The 16,862-nt window shown below is 36.4% G+C and overlaps 1 pseudogene; it reads right to left on the bottom strand.

Moving 5' to 3' along the window:
- Nucleotides 1-15,743: 15,743 nt before the first annotated feature.
- On the bottom strand, nt 15,744-16,433 carry LOC141516037 (coiled-coil domain-containing protein 124 pseudogene; annotated as a pseudogene).
- Nucleotides 16,434-16,862: the final 429 nt, after the last annotated feature.

Raw genomic sequence — 16,862 nt, 5'->3', positions numbered from 1 at the left:
AATTTTTCATCACATTTTTTTAAATCATTAAACCAATATCTTATTTTCTAATCACCAGAGGTATCCTTAAATATTGTCTTGATCTGGTTTGTTAGATGTAATTGTTAAATTTTTCAGTTTAAGCAGTTATATTACAAAAATCTGCTTCAAATCACAGTTAGATTTAGTATTTGTTGATTTCTAGACTTACAAAAGTGATGGAGAAAATGTTAACAATGCAGATTAAATTCAAAAGTATAATCTCTGGGGGGTGGGGGGGTGGCATAGTGGCGTAGTGGATATAGCACTGGCCCTGGAGTCAAGAGGATTTCAAATCCAGCCTCTTGACACGTAATAATTACCTAGCTGTGTGACCTTGGGCAAGTCACTTAACCCCATTGCCTTACAAAAGCAACAAACAGAAAAAAATCATTGTTAAACATTTGCCAGCCCACCCCTGATTGTAAGTAATTGATATTATTATTATTACTATTATTATTATTATTATTATTATTATTATTATTATTATTATTATAAAAAGCTTCAAATGCTTTGGTAAAGTCCATAAGCAAGCAAATGGCACACATAAAAATATGTTACTGGTATTCTCATCTTTTTCTAATTAAATATCTCATGCTAATGGTTGAGAGAGAAAAAGTCAAAGTCGATTCGGAGAGGAATTTTTTAAAAAAGGAATTTAATGTGTTAGTAATTTATGCACAGTGTTTGAGTTGGATCTTGTCTTCTTTCAAGTTTTGCGTAAAAGGTTAGAATTGGTCAATTTCTCTCATGTAACTTCTGCAATTCATTATATAATAGTCCAGAAACTTCTTCTTTTGTGTTTGATCCAATTTGTACTTTTATTGTCTTTAAGTTTTTTGTTAACTTCCTTCTTCAGAATTTCTCCATCTCCTCTAATTCTTTTCCTCCCCAAACACTGTAGTTTTTAAATAAATATCAGATCATTTATGTTGTTTGTATCATTTTAACTTTAACTCATAGCTTTCACTAACAGTTGCTGAATAAGGGTATCAAGAATTTGTTACACTTTAATTTTCCAGTTCCATTTCACAAGTTTATCTGCCATTGTTTTTTATCAGGAGATAAGGTTTTCAAGTTTTCTATTGTATTTCCTGACCAGATATTGATATATACTCTTCCAATGTATTTCTAGAGGGATTTAATCCTTTTCTCAAGCCAATTCTGGTTATGTTGCCTGTCCTTGGAAATAATCCCTAAATATCTCTGCCTTCCCTAATTTCCTTTGCTTTTGGGGAGCAATGGATATGAGGTTCAAATAAGATAATGGGTGTGAAGTACTTCACAAACCTCAAAGAACATTTATATTTTCCTTGCTGTTATCACCTTCCTCACTGATATTAGCTTCCAGTCACCAGGCCCACAGTTTGGTAATGATTTCATTCCTAAACCTTCTGCTACACTCCTACCGAGTTCAAGTAATGTTTATATCAACATACAGGGGTAGAGGGGCAGCTAGGTAGCGCAGTGGATAGAGCACCGACCCTGAAGTCAGGAGGACCTGAGTTCAAATTTGACCTCAGACACTTAATATTTGACTAGCTGTGTGACCTTGAGCAAATCACTTAACCCTACTACCTTGTTAAAAAAAAAATAAAGCAGTAGGCTATGTCAAAATTTAATAAGTTTTTCAAAACTATATTCCTGGTAAAGAAGACTGATTTCTTTAGAAAATACTTAGTCTTCATATCAGTCATATTATCTCTACATGAGAAGTTAGTTCTCCTGGGGATCTCTTCCTATGTTAATTACAAACTCAGGTAGACTGCTGGAAGACAACATTTCCTCAGATAGTATTATATAAAAATGATAGTCTTTCAGGAGCAATTTGGACAATTTGATATTGTGCAACCTTCATTGTCAGACCACAAAGGAAGTTAATAATTTTCCTTAGTCTTTGTTTTTACATAAATATTTCCTCTCTCTTCTAGTTTGGGGCAGTCAATATCCTATACGTATAGGTTAGAGGTAAGATCTTAGAGAATGAAACAAAACAGAAAAAACTAACATTTTCTGTCACTTTGGTTTTAACCCTATATGTTAAGGTTTTTACACTTTTTAAAATTAATTAATTTTATTTAAGGCCATGGGGTTAAAGAGTGACTTGCCCAAAGTCACACAGCTAGGTAATTATCAAGTGTCCAAGACCAGAACTGAACTCAGGTCCTCCTGACTCCAGGGTTGGTGCTCTAGTCACCATGACACCTAGCTGCCCCCAAGGTTTCTACAGTTTTAAAATTCACAATTGCTAAATGTTAAATGACTATGGTGTGCGTGTGTGGGGGGTGGATGTAATATGATACACTTTAAAATTTAATATTCACTATTAACTCTTCCAAATATTCCAATATTCTCATGAGTGATTAGAATGGGACCCAACACAAACTTGCTATTTATTGTGTGAGATCCTGAGACTGTCAAATATTGTGAAAGAATTAAATTGTCAGGGGTGGCTAGGTGGCACAGTGGATAGAGTACTGGCTCTGAAGTCAGGAGTACCTGAGTTCAAATGTGACCTCAGACACTTAATAATTACCTAGCTGTGTGGCTTTGGGCAAGTCACTTAACCCCATTTTCCTTGCAAAACCCTAAAAAAAAATTAAATTGTCCATCATGATTACAGCACTTTATAAGAGTTTTTTTAATACAATTATTTTGATATCTTTCATTAGTTGGACTCATGTGATCAAACTGAAAACTGTTTTCTTAAATTACTAAATACGACTATCTCCTCAATTTTTTTTAGAATTAGGATCATTTTTACTCTTTCATTGTTTGCTGACCATCTGGAATCAGTCAGTATCTACCATGAGACATGTATTGTCCTAGGTACTGGGGAATGCAAAGAAACAGAAAAGACAGTCGATTAACTATAGTTTTAGTGCATTGATTTTTTTTACCCTTTTCTTTCTTCAAATATATTATATATTTTTCCTTTTTACCTGATTCCCCATGAAAGTAATCTTCCAGAACTACCAACTCTCCTCCCTCGTCTATTCTTTTCTATCAATTCTTCTTACACCTCATTTGTGTAAGTGAAAACTATTCTTTTTTATCTTTTTGCACTATTTTTAGAATCCCATCCTATTCGGCTCTATTCCAATTTTTCTAATTACCCAATTATTAATAACAATCTTGGATATATTGTTTACATTTTCACCTATAAATAGTAAACAATTTACCCCAATGAGTCTCTTGTAATTAGCCTGATGTTAACTTTATATTTCTCTTGGATCTTGTATGTCAAATTTTCTATTAAGTTCAGGTCTTTTTGCAACAAAGTCCTGGAAGTCTGGCAGTTCATTAAATGTCCATTTTTTTTTGTTCAGAATTATGCCTAACTTTGCTGAATATGGCATTTTTGACTCCATGCCCAGTTCTTACGCTCTTCAATATGGAGTGTTCCAAGACCTGTGGTCTTTTAATATGGATTTTCTAAGAACAGCTTTAAAAAAATCTGTCATATTGGCAAAGAAAAAACCTGCATTAGTACAGTATAACTAAAGAATGCTACACTTGGAAGACTTGGGGTTGAGTGTGCAGTATGACTTTAGCAGTATGACTCAGTTTCCATAGTTATAAAGTAGGAATATAATAACTGCTACCACCAGGAGAGGACTGGTAAGTGTTTAACCACTCTTTGTCCAGGAAGGTAAAAAAAAAAAACACTGGACATACCTTTTAATTTTAATCTGTTTTAATAATATTTTCTCCATCATTTTCATTAAGTGCAAACAATCAATGAAACAGTAAGTCAAGACCCAATTTGTACATTTACTGATTTCCAATCATTAGTGCTTAGACTAAAAATCTGAACTGGATCCCTGGGAATGCCCAGTCAAAGAATTATCCTGAGGAAACCATTTTTTAAACAGTCAAGAACTACCTATGAGCAAACTATTGTCAGGATGCCATAGAGGTGAATTATTTTCTGTCTGCAATAAGAAACATCCTCAATTTTTTGTTTAAATTCCCTAATTTATGAGACTGTGCTATAAGCAAAATTGTTCCTTACACTTTTGCATTGTTGGATGGATAGATTTCATGGAATGAGAATGAATGTGATTTTCTGAGAATGACACAGTTAGAAGTCAGTTCTGACTTAGTCCTGTACAACTTGTGTGACTTTGTGAGCCAATGACCTTGGACTGACTTCTTGGATTTCAATTTCTTCATCTAGATCACCTTCAAAATCCCTTACAGTTCCAAATTTATCATCCAGTAGAATGTTGGCCTCAGAACTGATGCTGGAAATAACTAGCAAAGTATTTGAGAAGTCCTTTGCATCCTGGCCAAAGAATGTTTAATGATAGGATCAATGAGCTTAGAGTTGAACTAGGATTAAGCTTCACCATATGAGAGTCTTTGACTCTGATATGGACTTCATGAAACCAAAATTTAAATTGTGAGGTTGGGAAGCTTGACTTTATTCTCTTTCATTCAAATTCTCAGAATTTCTTTGTTCCTTCTATCTCTTTCCCCTCCATCAAACTTGCTATATCAGGGAATGACTTTTATCAAACATTTATAACCAGTACTGTAAAATTTAAATGGAAATGACGCACCAAGCCATCTATCTAAGAATATCTTCAGATTCATAATCTACTACTAGTTTTAAAATTTTTATTTTGTTCAATATATTCCAACTAGATTTTAATCTCTTTTTAGCCAGTAAATGGGGGCTGAAGTGACTGACACCTTTGATTTATCTTACACCATGAATTTAAGCCATTGAAATATATCACAAATTTCATTTTGTCTTTTCTCCAATCAATATTTAGGAATTGGTGATATATTTGGGGTTGGAGAAGTCTGAAATTTCACTGACCATCAGAGTCATAACTAGGTTAGGAGACCAAGGCTTTTGCCTGAGAGTGGAAGATTTATACTGTGTGCTGACTGGAAAGGGTCAAATTGTAGACAGGGTATTAAGAATAGGGACTAGAAACACCTGGAAAGAGCTTGGTCTTGTATTGCTAGGACCAAGACAAATAAGACTCCACCTCTTTTCTCATCTATGGATGGAAAGGAATAACCATTATCTAATACCTGCTCCCTTCCTAGCAGACATTTCACTCAAGCTCAGGGAACAGTAGTAGAAGGGGTTGAGAAGAGGACCTAAATTCCCCACCTTCCCCCATCAACCTATGAAAGAGAAAGAAGTTCCTCCTTCACATAAAGGCATTTCTAAGGCATTTGCCTTAGAAAAAGAAATATGGTCTCTGCTTCTCAAGATTCACACTTTCCTGGAGACTCTCCTGCCTTATCCCACCATTGATTTTTCTCCTAGTCTTCTCCAGTTTTTCCAAAGTTCAGTATCCTGGGTTTGGACAGAAGAGTTTATTTGTAAGTGTGCTGAACTACTCTGTGAGAGGAAAGGGAGAAGCCCTTCAATCATTCCAGGTCCCTACATTTACTGACGAGTGAGTTGTCTTGGGTATCAAGACCTGCTTCCCTTAGTGTGAATTTTTTTTACCATTTCTTAACTTTGCCTCCTCCCATCCCTAACACGTCACCAGGGATTACAGGCTTTGGGGGAACTTTGAATATGGCAAGGTAAAGGAGGGAGCTCATGCTGAAGGGTCATGCATCCTAGGAACATATCCTGGGACTGACCATTTTTGTCTTTGAAGCCTTAATACATAACATTGTAAAGAGTCAACATTTCAATGTTGGACCCACTGATCATAGAGACTTTCCTTTTTCCTCAAAGCTTTACCTTCTCAAGTGCTTTAGATTTGTCTATAATGGGAAGAGATAGGGATGGATGGATTGGGTTCCATGTGTACCTGGGATGACCAAGGGGCCCCTTTGTCTATTTAGTTACTTGTTCTAAGTCAGGAAACCAGTGGTGGCCATTGCTACAGAAAGACTTTTGCCCTGGTTTCCTTTCCCATTTTGCCTTTCCACTCCAATTTACCCCATCAATTCTCTCTCCCCTTATATTTCAACAAGCTATATGAAAGGGTATCTTCTCTCAAACTAACTCTTTGCTTCTTCCTTTGTAAAATGAGGATCTCAAATTAATCTCTAATTCACCTCTTAGTTTATATCTCTGTGAGATTTAAGGTCCATGTCTCAGCCACAATTTCAATAAGAATAGAGATCTCTAAATGACTTAATTAATAAAATGTTTGACCTTTCGCAGTCCTTATCTTTCTTGACCTTGCTGTTCCATTTGACCTCTAGTCAGTAAATTAATGAATTAAAAAATGAACTTATTAAACTCTTACTGGTATACCAGGCATTCAATAGTTTGGGTTTTTTTTTTTTACTTTGGGGAGGAGGGGGGGTTGTGACATTTTCTCTCTTGAAATTCCTTCTACTTCTTTGACAGCTCCTTCCCAATAGTTTTGAGGGATAATGTTCCATATTATGTCACATAGCTGTACATATACACCCAAGGCTCCATTCTGGACTTTCTTCTGTCTTCTTTCCTTTCTTTCTTTTGCTAACCCTATTAGTTCCCTTAGATTGAACTATAACCTCTCTATAATGATGACTCTCAGTTCTATATGTGTTCTAGTCTCTTCCTTGACATTCAGTCCTACATCATTTGGACATTTCAAATAGGATATACCACTAGGAAACTCAACATGCCCCCCTCCCAAAAAAACCCTTCACTTTTTGAACTTCCTTATTTCTGTTGATGGTGCCATCCTCTTTCCAGTCAATTTCACAACCTTGGTGTCATCCTTGACTCCTCACTCTTGGTCATCATTTAAAACTAATGAATTGTCAGAATCTTGCCAATCTGTTCTCATAAGTCTTATAAATTGTTATATGGAAGGATGTTGGTACCCTTGAGGAAAATAAATTTAGTAATAATTATCAAGAGAGTAGGGTATAGGAGAAATGATAGCTTTGGAAATCTTGAATGTAAAATGTTTCCAGGATATCCAGTCTGGGAATTCTGAAAGCAGGTATAAGAACATTAGCATGCAGATGATAATTGGACTCATGGGAACTGATGATATCTCCAAGTAAAGTAGTATAGAGAAGAAGAGGACAGAGCCCCAAGGAGACCTGGGGTTAACAGATTTGATCTGTATGAAGATTTAAAACAAGAAACTGAGGTCAGATATGTAGGAGGAGGACCAAGAGAAAGCAGGGTTAGGAAAACCTAACCTAAGAAAAGGATATCAAGAAAGACAGTGATCAACAGTGTCAAGGTCTACAGGGAGATCAAGAAAGAATATTGGGGAAAAACCACTGAATTTGGTGACTAAGAGATTTTTAGCAAATTTATAGAGAGAGCAACTTTGGTGGCATGAAGAAATCAGAAGTCATACTGCAGAGAGTTAAAAAAAAAAGTAGGAAAGGAAGTTAAGAAATAGTAAAGGTGCCTTTCTAGAAGTCACGGAAAAGAGGAGAAATATGGCTAATTGTAACAGGAATGAATGGATCAAGAGAAGGGCTTTTGATCATCAGAGACATAGGTATATGTGGGCAGTAAAGAAGCATGTGGTAGACAGAAAGAAATTGAAGATAAGTGGGGTAGTGGGGATGATGGGAAGACAGTCTGTTGGAGAAGACGGTACAGAATTGGATCCCTCACCTGTATTTATGGAAAAGGTTGTCTTTGTACTTCATTATATGAGGTAAAAGTCAAAGGAAAGATAATGGTAGAAAGCATCAGAGTAATATGAGATAAAGAAAAAGGGGGGAAAGCAGCACATGGGCTTTTGTTTCAGTAAAATATCGGGCAAGATTTTCAGTTGAGAGGGTAGGGAGAGGGAAGGTATGGGAAATTTGAGGAGAAATTAATAGTTTAGGGAAAGGGGCTGTGGTGCTTGGACTAGTGACTTATTTAGGGAAGGGGGAAAAGGATTGACTTGCTCAGGTTATGTAGCACAAATTTATAGTGGATTGAAATCAGTATCACTTCCTTAGGCAGTGGGTATGAACAAAAGATGACAGCAGATGGTGGGAGCAATCCAAGGTTTGTAAGGACCAGATCAGTAATATGGTGAAAAGCCAGGAACTCAAGAGGACAGTGTAGAGTTGAGCTAGTTTACCAAGTGATCAAGATGGAGAAGGGAAAAGAATGTTTCCCACTCGGAATCTCTGACTGCTTTGAATGCCTTCTCAAGGAAGTTGTCCTCTACTGCCCATCCTCATACCCAATGACCACCAAGGAGACAGGGAATCTGTTACCCACCTATGATGGGTTGAGTCAAGTTCTCCTCTAACCCTCAGCATACCAGATGCTGGACAAAAACCTCCAAATCATCATATTCTCTTTCATCTCCCTGGTGTTTTGCAGCAGAGATGGTGAACATCTTTCCCCCATCTTTGATCAGCCCACAAAGAAGAACTTGTGCCATTTGGACAGCAAATGAGTTCACCTCCATTTTCTAAAGCATTAGACTGAGTCTACAAAGAAGGAACAAGTAAACAGTTTCTAGGATTGGCAATCTGCCGAACACGTAGGCATAGCCAATTCAGTTCCAGAACTGGAACTGAAAAGACTGTTATGTCTGGTTAATCCCACGCCTTTGATCTCCAAAGAACCTCACTCTCTTCATGTCTTTGTTTCAGACTGATAGAATGCCATACTAGATTGAACTAAACAGATCATCTACTCCACACCCCTCATTTTGAAGATAAGGAACCTGAGGTTCAATAATTAGAGAAAAAGAGCATGGAGTTCAAAGTTGGCCTGGGACATTTAGGAGCTGTGTGATCTTAGAGAGGTCACAGTCTCTGCCTAAATTTCCTCAGCTGTAAAATAGTGATAATATTGTACCTATCTCCCTGGGCTGATGTGAGGATTAAATGAAATAAGATTTGGAAAGAACTTAACATAGTGTTTAGCAAACAGTAGGCACTGAATAAATGCATGTTTCCTTGCCACATTTAGCAAGAAGCAAACTCTGGCCCTTTCCACTTGCATCCTCCCAACAATTCCTGATATCATAGCTAGGTTCCAATGAATCTCTGAGAATGGAAGCTTGATTCTAGGTTTATGGCTATGCTATTTAGGTTGATTGGTTTTTTTTTTAGGTTTTTATTTTGCAAGGCAAATGGGGTTAAGTGGCTTGCCCAAAGCCACACAGCTAAGGAATTATTAATTGTCTGGATTTGAACCCAGATACTCCTGATTCCAGGGCAAGTTCCTTTCACATTGCTTGGAGCAAAATATGCAGTGATAGCTTTATTATTCCTTCAGTTCTAGTTAAAGAAGAGCATCATAATTTCTGTAAATGGAAGGGGAAAACTATTTTGGCAATTACTCAGCACCATTATTGAGCTTGTAAGGACATTGCAAATTCCATTTTCTCCCAGGAGTGAATAAGAAAAAGAAATGATATCTAAATGAAGATCTTGAATAAGCTTAACTGATGGGAAGGTAACGCCTTATATTCATGCCAAAGGTTCTTCTTGTGCAATGTTATCTGATATTCCAGTAGTTATGTTAAGGCAGGGGAATTTTCTTTTTTTGTCTTATTAATTGGTAACCAGTCAACATTCTCTTGATGAAGATGAGAACTTGTTTTTGTTTTTGTTTTTGTTTTAGGTTTTCACAAGGCAATGGGGTTAAGTGGCTTGCCCAAGGCCACACAACTAGGTAATTATTAAGTGTCTGAGGCCGATTTGAACCCAGGTACTCCAGGGCCATGCTATCCACTGCACTGACTAGCTGTCTGGAGAACTTGTTAAATTGAACAACCATAGGTGATACAACTCCACTCTCGGTCAATTCCCCAAATAGATGAATAAAGTTTCAACTCTAGAACCCATGGAGACTCTCCTGGGGATGGGGGGGGGACACTCTTAAGGGCATATTAAAGCAATTTTTGCATTTCAGCCAGTGTCTTAAGTTTATTATGCAGGGTGGTAGAGTCCCTCTCTTAGGATGAGAATACCAAAGATAGGACTAGACCTTAGAATCAGAGGGCTTTGTTAGAAATCTCATTTTGTTAACTAAGTATGTGTCTTTGGACAATTCACTTCTCTCTAGTTTTCAGTTTCCAGACTATCTCCCACCACCCCTATTTTGTAGGTAAAGAATCATCAACATTCTGAAGCATGCTATCTGCCTTCAGAGAAACAAGTGGAATTGTTGGAATATAGACTGAAGCATGCTGTTTTTCATTTACTTTCTTTTCTTTTATTACAGTCTTCTTGTCCAAAATGATTAATATGGATATGTTTTACCTGATTATATATATATATATATATATTTAACCTATATCTGATTGTTTACTATCTCAGGGAGTGGGAAGATGTAGAAGAGAGGGACAGAATTTGGATCTTAAACTTAAAAATAAAAAACATTTAAAAATTTTTTTAAAAAAATTATATTTAAAAAAAAGAAAATCATCAATTTTCCTTGAGTCATACCCTAAAGTAGCTGAACCAGGATTGAGACTCAATTTTGATTTCAAGTACCATACTGCATTGCCTAGAGGACCCTCAGTGGATTTATCTTGTATATCTAGTTCATGGAATCCAAATCTATGATGCTTTAAAAAAACCCTGATCTACCTATGGCTAAAGGATGTGAGTAACTTTTTAGATAAGTGAAAGCACACTTACAACCAACACTATCAATCATTATTTAGATATATAGATTTCACAAAGTAATCATTTTTTTAGAAAGATTTTATTTATTTTGAGTTTTACAATTTTTCCCTCTAATCTTGCTTCCCTCCCCCCCACTCCCACACTCCCACAGAAGGCAGTCTGTTAGTCTTTACATTGTTTCCATGGTATACATTGATCTAAGTTGAATGTGATGAGAGAGTAATCATATACTTAAGGAAGAAAAAATAAAGTATGAGATAGTAAAATTATATAATAATATAATGGATTTTTTTCTGATTTGATGGTAATAGTCCATAAAGCAATCATTTTTTAAAACTGGTAAGAATACAATTGTTTTCATTTTAAAATGACAGTATCTGCCCTTTCCAAAGGGTAAGTTAATTATAATAATAATAGTAACAACAATAATAACATTGATATCCTGCTTCAAGGTTTTCAAAGCATTTTATATATTAGCACATATATATGGGTATATAGTATATATATACTATCTCATGTGATGTTAAGTTCTTAGAATTTTTTTTTCCTCTATGATCATGTTCAAATGTATAGAGCTAGAAGAAACCCATGGGACCACCAAAATCTGACCTCCTCATTTTACTGATGAGAAAGTTCAGAGGTCCACAACTAATAATTAGCAGAATTTGAATTCAAGCCCACACCTCTAACTCTAAATCAGATTTTCTTTCCATATGTGGAAGGTTCTTCCATATTCCCTAGAGAGCAAATTTGGTAAGTATGTTCCTCTCTAGAAGGAATATTCTCCATACTCTGCCACCATGTCTCTACTGATTTCTCACTTTGTAATTTCCTCAACATCCCTGTTGCTTAATTATCATGGAACATTGCTGTGACCTTTGGCCATAAGGCCCTGGACAGTTTTTTCCCTATCTTACTCTCTTAGTTCCTCATCTGATTCTTTAGACTTCCCTATCACATGCTCAAATAGGTATTTCCTCATCCTCACATCTTCCTATCTTTTATATGTTTACTTCCCCTATTAGAATGTAAGTACCTTGAGGGCATACTGCTCTTTTCCTCCTCATGTCACTTTGCATGAAAACTTATCCAGTATACCATACTATCTTCCTTTGGAGGCATGTCACAGTTTCCCAAATCTACAAATTCTATGAATAGAAAGAAGATATCTAGGTCCTCCCAAATCCAGATTTTGGGTCACTATTGTCTCCCTTTAAAAAATGACATGATTGCATATTCTGCTCTTCTTTTACTAATAATGATATCTTATTGTCCTAAGTTTATAGATTACTGATGACTAAATAAGCAAAATCCAATAATCAAGAAAGAAGAGGAGAAAGAAAAAGAGAGACAGAGAAAGAAAAGTCCATTTTAATTATCTGCTTCCAGACTACTGAACTTTTGTTTTAGGAAATATCATAATTATTGATGAATATTAATTTTAGTATAATGAGAATAAATCATCAATAAATGTGATCCTGTTTGTCTTCTATATGCTTTTTCTCCTTAACAATAAATATTATCCTTTTACATCCAATGACTTTTGCTCCAAAATTTATTTGATTTGTTATTTTTCTATTGTTAAAAGAAAGGTCATTACTTTTACTAATCGTGGATAAAAAGTAGTTCATTGCCAATTACTCCAAAACATTAATATACCAAGACTAACTAGACAACTTTTCTATTACAATTTTTGTACCTTTGATTTTTGCTGTGATTTTGAGTCTTTGTATTTTCTAACTTTTGAACTGCATTGTCATATTGTATCTCTAATGTTTTTTCATACAAAGACACACTGAAAGTTGACCCAATCCCCCAGGGTCAGTCTTTCTTTAAAACCAATTTCTGAGCCCCCACTGATGAGTTATACTTTTTAAGTAAAATATGGAATTGCTTAATATTTTGGTGAAATAGGAACAATTTTTTAAAAAATTTTATCACAATGGTGAAATCAAGAAAAATAAGACAAAAATCACACAAGATATCAAATGAAATACAAGAATTTGCTTACTTTCCATCCACTGTCTTTTATCTTTCTTTGTTTCCATCACTTAGCATAATACTTAGTGCATATTAGGAATTTAATAAATGTTTATCAACTGGCAGTCTAGACAGAGTTATAAAGGAATAAGGAAGTGGATGTAATACATTTCTGGTTGTTGTGACAATCAAATTAGATTATCTATATTACATACTTTGAAGTATCAAAGCCCTTTGTTGGTCTATCTTGCCTTATCTCAAAATATATTATGCAGAGGAGCAGCTAGGTGGCACAGTGGATAAAAGCACCTGCGCTGGAGTCAGGAGTACCTGGGTTCAAATCTGATCTCAGACACTTAATAATTACCTAGCTGTGTGGCCTTGGGCAAGTCACTTTATATATATATTATGCAGAGCCAGAGATTTGATCAATGAATTTGTATAAAACAAAGGACAAAGGAGCTAACTCAGATCTGGAGCTTCTGAAGGTGTGGAAACAACAAGATTAGAACTACCATGGTGCTTTAGCAGATCTCTCTGGTACAAAGGTAGAACTGACCTAGATATGTATAGAAAAGAAAAAAATCATCACTCTACAGCTATCTGAGAGCAAAAGAACCTGAGAGAAGTCCCAAGAAAAGAATAGCTCCCAGTTTCCCTGCCCAGTGCCTGTTGTTTGTCAAAAAAGGCAATAATAAATTCTGCTGGTTCATTTCCCAAATGTTTCCAGTAAACTGAATTTTACTCTACCACAAAGAAGCCACAGACTAACTAGAGATATGTCCAAATGTAAAGTTAGGGAAAAAGTCTAACTTTTGTTTACATTTTGTAAATTTTCTTAAATGAGGACTTGGAATAATTATTATTAAAAGAACTTCCTAAGAGGGAAAGAGAAAGGAACCATATAGAGCTGTCATCTTTTATTTAATCTCCTAGATTTAAAATGAGCTAATTATTATAACATTATCATTATTATATATTTTATGCATACTTGTATAGGCATCTCTCTATAGATATATATTTATATGATAGATAGATGATTGATAGAATATGAATATAACTTATTTCTCAAAAACCATTTGCAAAGGCATCTCTTCAGAGTGGAGATTGATCAGTGTTCCATGATTGCATGAGAGGCAAGAGTTTGGGAAAAAAACCTGGTCTTCTATCTTTCAACATCAAGAAAAAGGAAGCATGATTCTAGACCTTATCCAGATGCCTAAAATTAGAAAAAGAACCCAGGGCACAACTTGACACATAGAAGAACCAACACTTCAATTATATCCCTCTTTCTGGTGAGATCTTCTCTTTCTTAGCTGTTACTGCTCTTCTCAGGGTGGGACTTACCTCTGTATTTATATTCCAACAGTAGAATTACAGTCCTTGAGAATAGAAGTATCATTTTTTTAATCTTTGTATGCTTCTTGCATTAATCAACTCTTGTTCTGATAAAAATTGATTTATTGGGGTGATATGCCTACTGATCATTTTTCCATTTCCTTTAAAGTTTTGATTCTTTCAATTTTGTAGTGCTGTAATATTTGTAGCCATGATGATGATGATGTTGATGTTTGTTCCTCATTCTCGAAGAGAAGATCATGACATCAGAGAGGTGATGTCATGACTTACACATGAACTGAATTTGAGTGAGAGGGTGCTAAGCTCCCATCCTCACCTTCGCCTCTGGAGCCATTTGGGTCCAGTGACTAGTTACCATCAGGTCAACAGGTGGTGACACTGAATGAGAGGCAATTAGGATTAAGCGACTTGCTCAAGGTCATACAAGCATCAAGTGTTTAAGGTCAGATTTGAACCTCCTGATTCCAGGACTGGTACTCTATCCAAACCACTTAAGTATTCCACTAGCCATAGTGGGAGAGCAATTGCTACAAAGAGATGAATTTTTGTGTCAGTGAGTTATTTGAGATCATTAACATATAGCTCACTATTATATCAAACTTTATGGGTTATGAAATATTTTGCTCAGAACAATAATTTATAGGTAGCATAAATATAATTGTTCCCATTTTACAGATAAAAAAACTGAGACCCAGAGATGTGAATTAAATTTTCCAGGACCATAGAGATCTCTAGTTCCAAATTCAAATCAATGTAATTATACTGTCTTCCTTTGAGAGTACTTCATAATTTCCCAAATGTAAATCTGTCTGATTTTCTGTTCAATTTTGAATATAACATAAGTCTATGAAGAGAAAAAAGGACATCCAAGTCCTGCAATATTCCAGTTTGGGGATCAATTTTGCCACATGTTTATCCTATATGTATATCTCATTGCCATTGTACTCTACTTTTCCATAGAACACTTTGTTGATAAGGGGGAAATGTGCTCTTTTTTGGAAATTCCAGTCCTTGCTATGCCATCTCAGTAAATGTCTTTGCCATGAACTAATTGTATCTAATGGTCAATTATTAACTGGAAGCACACTGGTGAGGGAAAGTGGATTGGGGGGGACAGGGATAGTTAAGAGCTTTGGAGAAACTGAGAGCAGTGCCACCTCTCCAGGGATACAGCCATAGCTGCAAGTGCAAGTGAGTGCAATGAACAAGTGTAGTACCCAAAGATTTTAAGATGTAAGGACCTTGGTAAGTAAAAGTTTCACAAACCAGTAAAAATTTGCATCAGTGGTTATGAACGTTATTTTTAGAGGACATTCAACAAGTCAGTTACTAACCTATGAATGTGATAGACCCAACATAACCTTTGTCTTTTTCTAATTCATTGAAAAAATTTATTTATTTTTTGTGTGTGAGATCATGCTAAAGAATCAGCAACAAATTACTCAACACCTATGAGTTTGGTCTAGAAGAATTTTTAAGTGAATAATTCCTTGCTCAACTCGACATGTTCCTTTTATAAATTTGGGTCATTTTAACAATTAGATGGGGTTAATATGTTCTTGAGCAATAATCTTTCAATTTTCCAGCCATTAGCTAATCAGTACTTTAAATAAATATTCATTTTTGGGTGCTTTTTGAGCAAGAGAAACAGCTTGTTTCATAGACAACATTTTTTTTCTTGGGCAGGTGGTGACTCCTCTTTTAATCAGTAGTGCTAAGAACAGGGGAGGGAAATGAGTTTTAAAAAATGCCACTGGTTCTATTTAGGCTGTTTTTCCCTGAATGGGAGGCCCTGTGCCCCAGTGGTCCAGACTAGATGGGGGCCCTCTCTTCCCTGCCTGTTCCATCCCCAAGTTCTATTTCTGGGCATTGTAGGCCAGGGTCCGCTGGTTCGTGGGGTTGTCAGGGGACCTCATCCACTCCTTCTTCAGCAGCTGTTTCAGCTGGGATAGACGCATGTTGGGGTTCTCCTTCTTCAGTCTGGGCAGGTGTAGCTCCTCAAAGGCAGTAAAAGCAGCCTTCATGCGGCACTCGGGGTGGCGGTCAGAGTCATCATTAAACACTGAGCACAGCTATGGCAGCTATGGCATCTTCTGGCTTCCACACTCCCCTCATCAGACACCCGGTGGTTGATGTTCTTCTCCAAGGGGACTTCTAGCTGACTTTTTGGCTTCTCCACTATCTCCTCATTCTCTTTCTGTTGCTGGTCTTGGCGGAGTGTCTCCTCTATCTGGGCCCGGGTCACTTTGCCTGGGGTCAGGGGCTTGGGTGACTTGCCCTTCAGCTTGGAGTCTTCTTCTTCCAGTAGCCTTTGCAACTCTTTCTTCTGTTCCAGTTGCTCTAGACGACGCTTCTCCCTCTCCTCCTTCCTCTGATCCTTCCTCATGACATGTTTGTCATCATCCTTCCAATAGGCATCCTCCAGTTCCTGCTGCCGCTTGGCATCAGCTGCTGCTTTGGCCTCGGCCTTCCTTGCTCGGGCAGCGGCCGACTTGGTGTTCTCGCCCTGGAACTCTTTGGGCATCCCTCAGCATGGACTCCTTCCCTGAGCTCAGGACCGCGTCGCACGCGAGCTCCGTCACCGGCTATATCCATGGACAACATTTTAACCATAAAACTTTTTTAAAAAGTAAAACTTTGTGGCCTTGGGCAAGCCACTTAACCCCATTGTCTTAAATAAAATTTAAAAATAAGCAAAACCTTATTTGTTGTAATTGTTTATAATTTGTTGTTGTTATTGTTATTATTATTTGTCATTTACTGTTTTTATTTATTTTGAGTTTACTATTTAAATTAATTTTTCTACCCAAAGGAAAGTTGGCAAAATTCATTTTGTTGCTTGCGGGATCATATAACGGTATACATAATTTACTTTTGGAGGAGCTACAAAGTGGTCTGGTTGTTTGGGAAATCTATTGCACAAAACCAGGTACGAAAAGGGCCATATTGTTTTGGGGTGTTTTGCTGGAGTTTTT

This window comes from Macrotis lagotis, chromosome 3, assembly GCF_037893015.1.
Source record: "Macrotis lagotis isolate mMagLag1 chromosome 3, bilby.v1.9.chrom.fasta, whole genome shotgun sequence".
In the NCBI taxonomy this organism is placed as follows: domain Eukaryota; kingdom Metazoa; phylum Chordata; class Mammalia; order Peramelemorphia; family Peramelidae; genus Macrotis; species Macrotis lagotis.
Note: the sequence above shows the minus strand (reverse complement) of the source record. Positions and strands in the feature narration are given on the sequence as shown.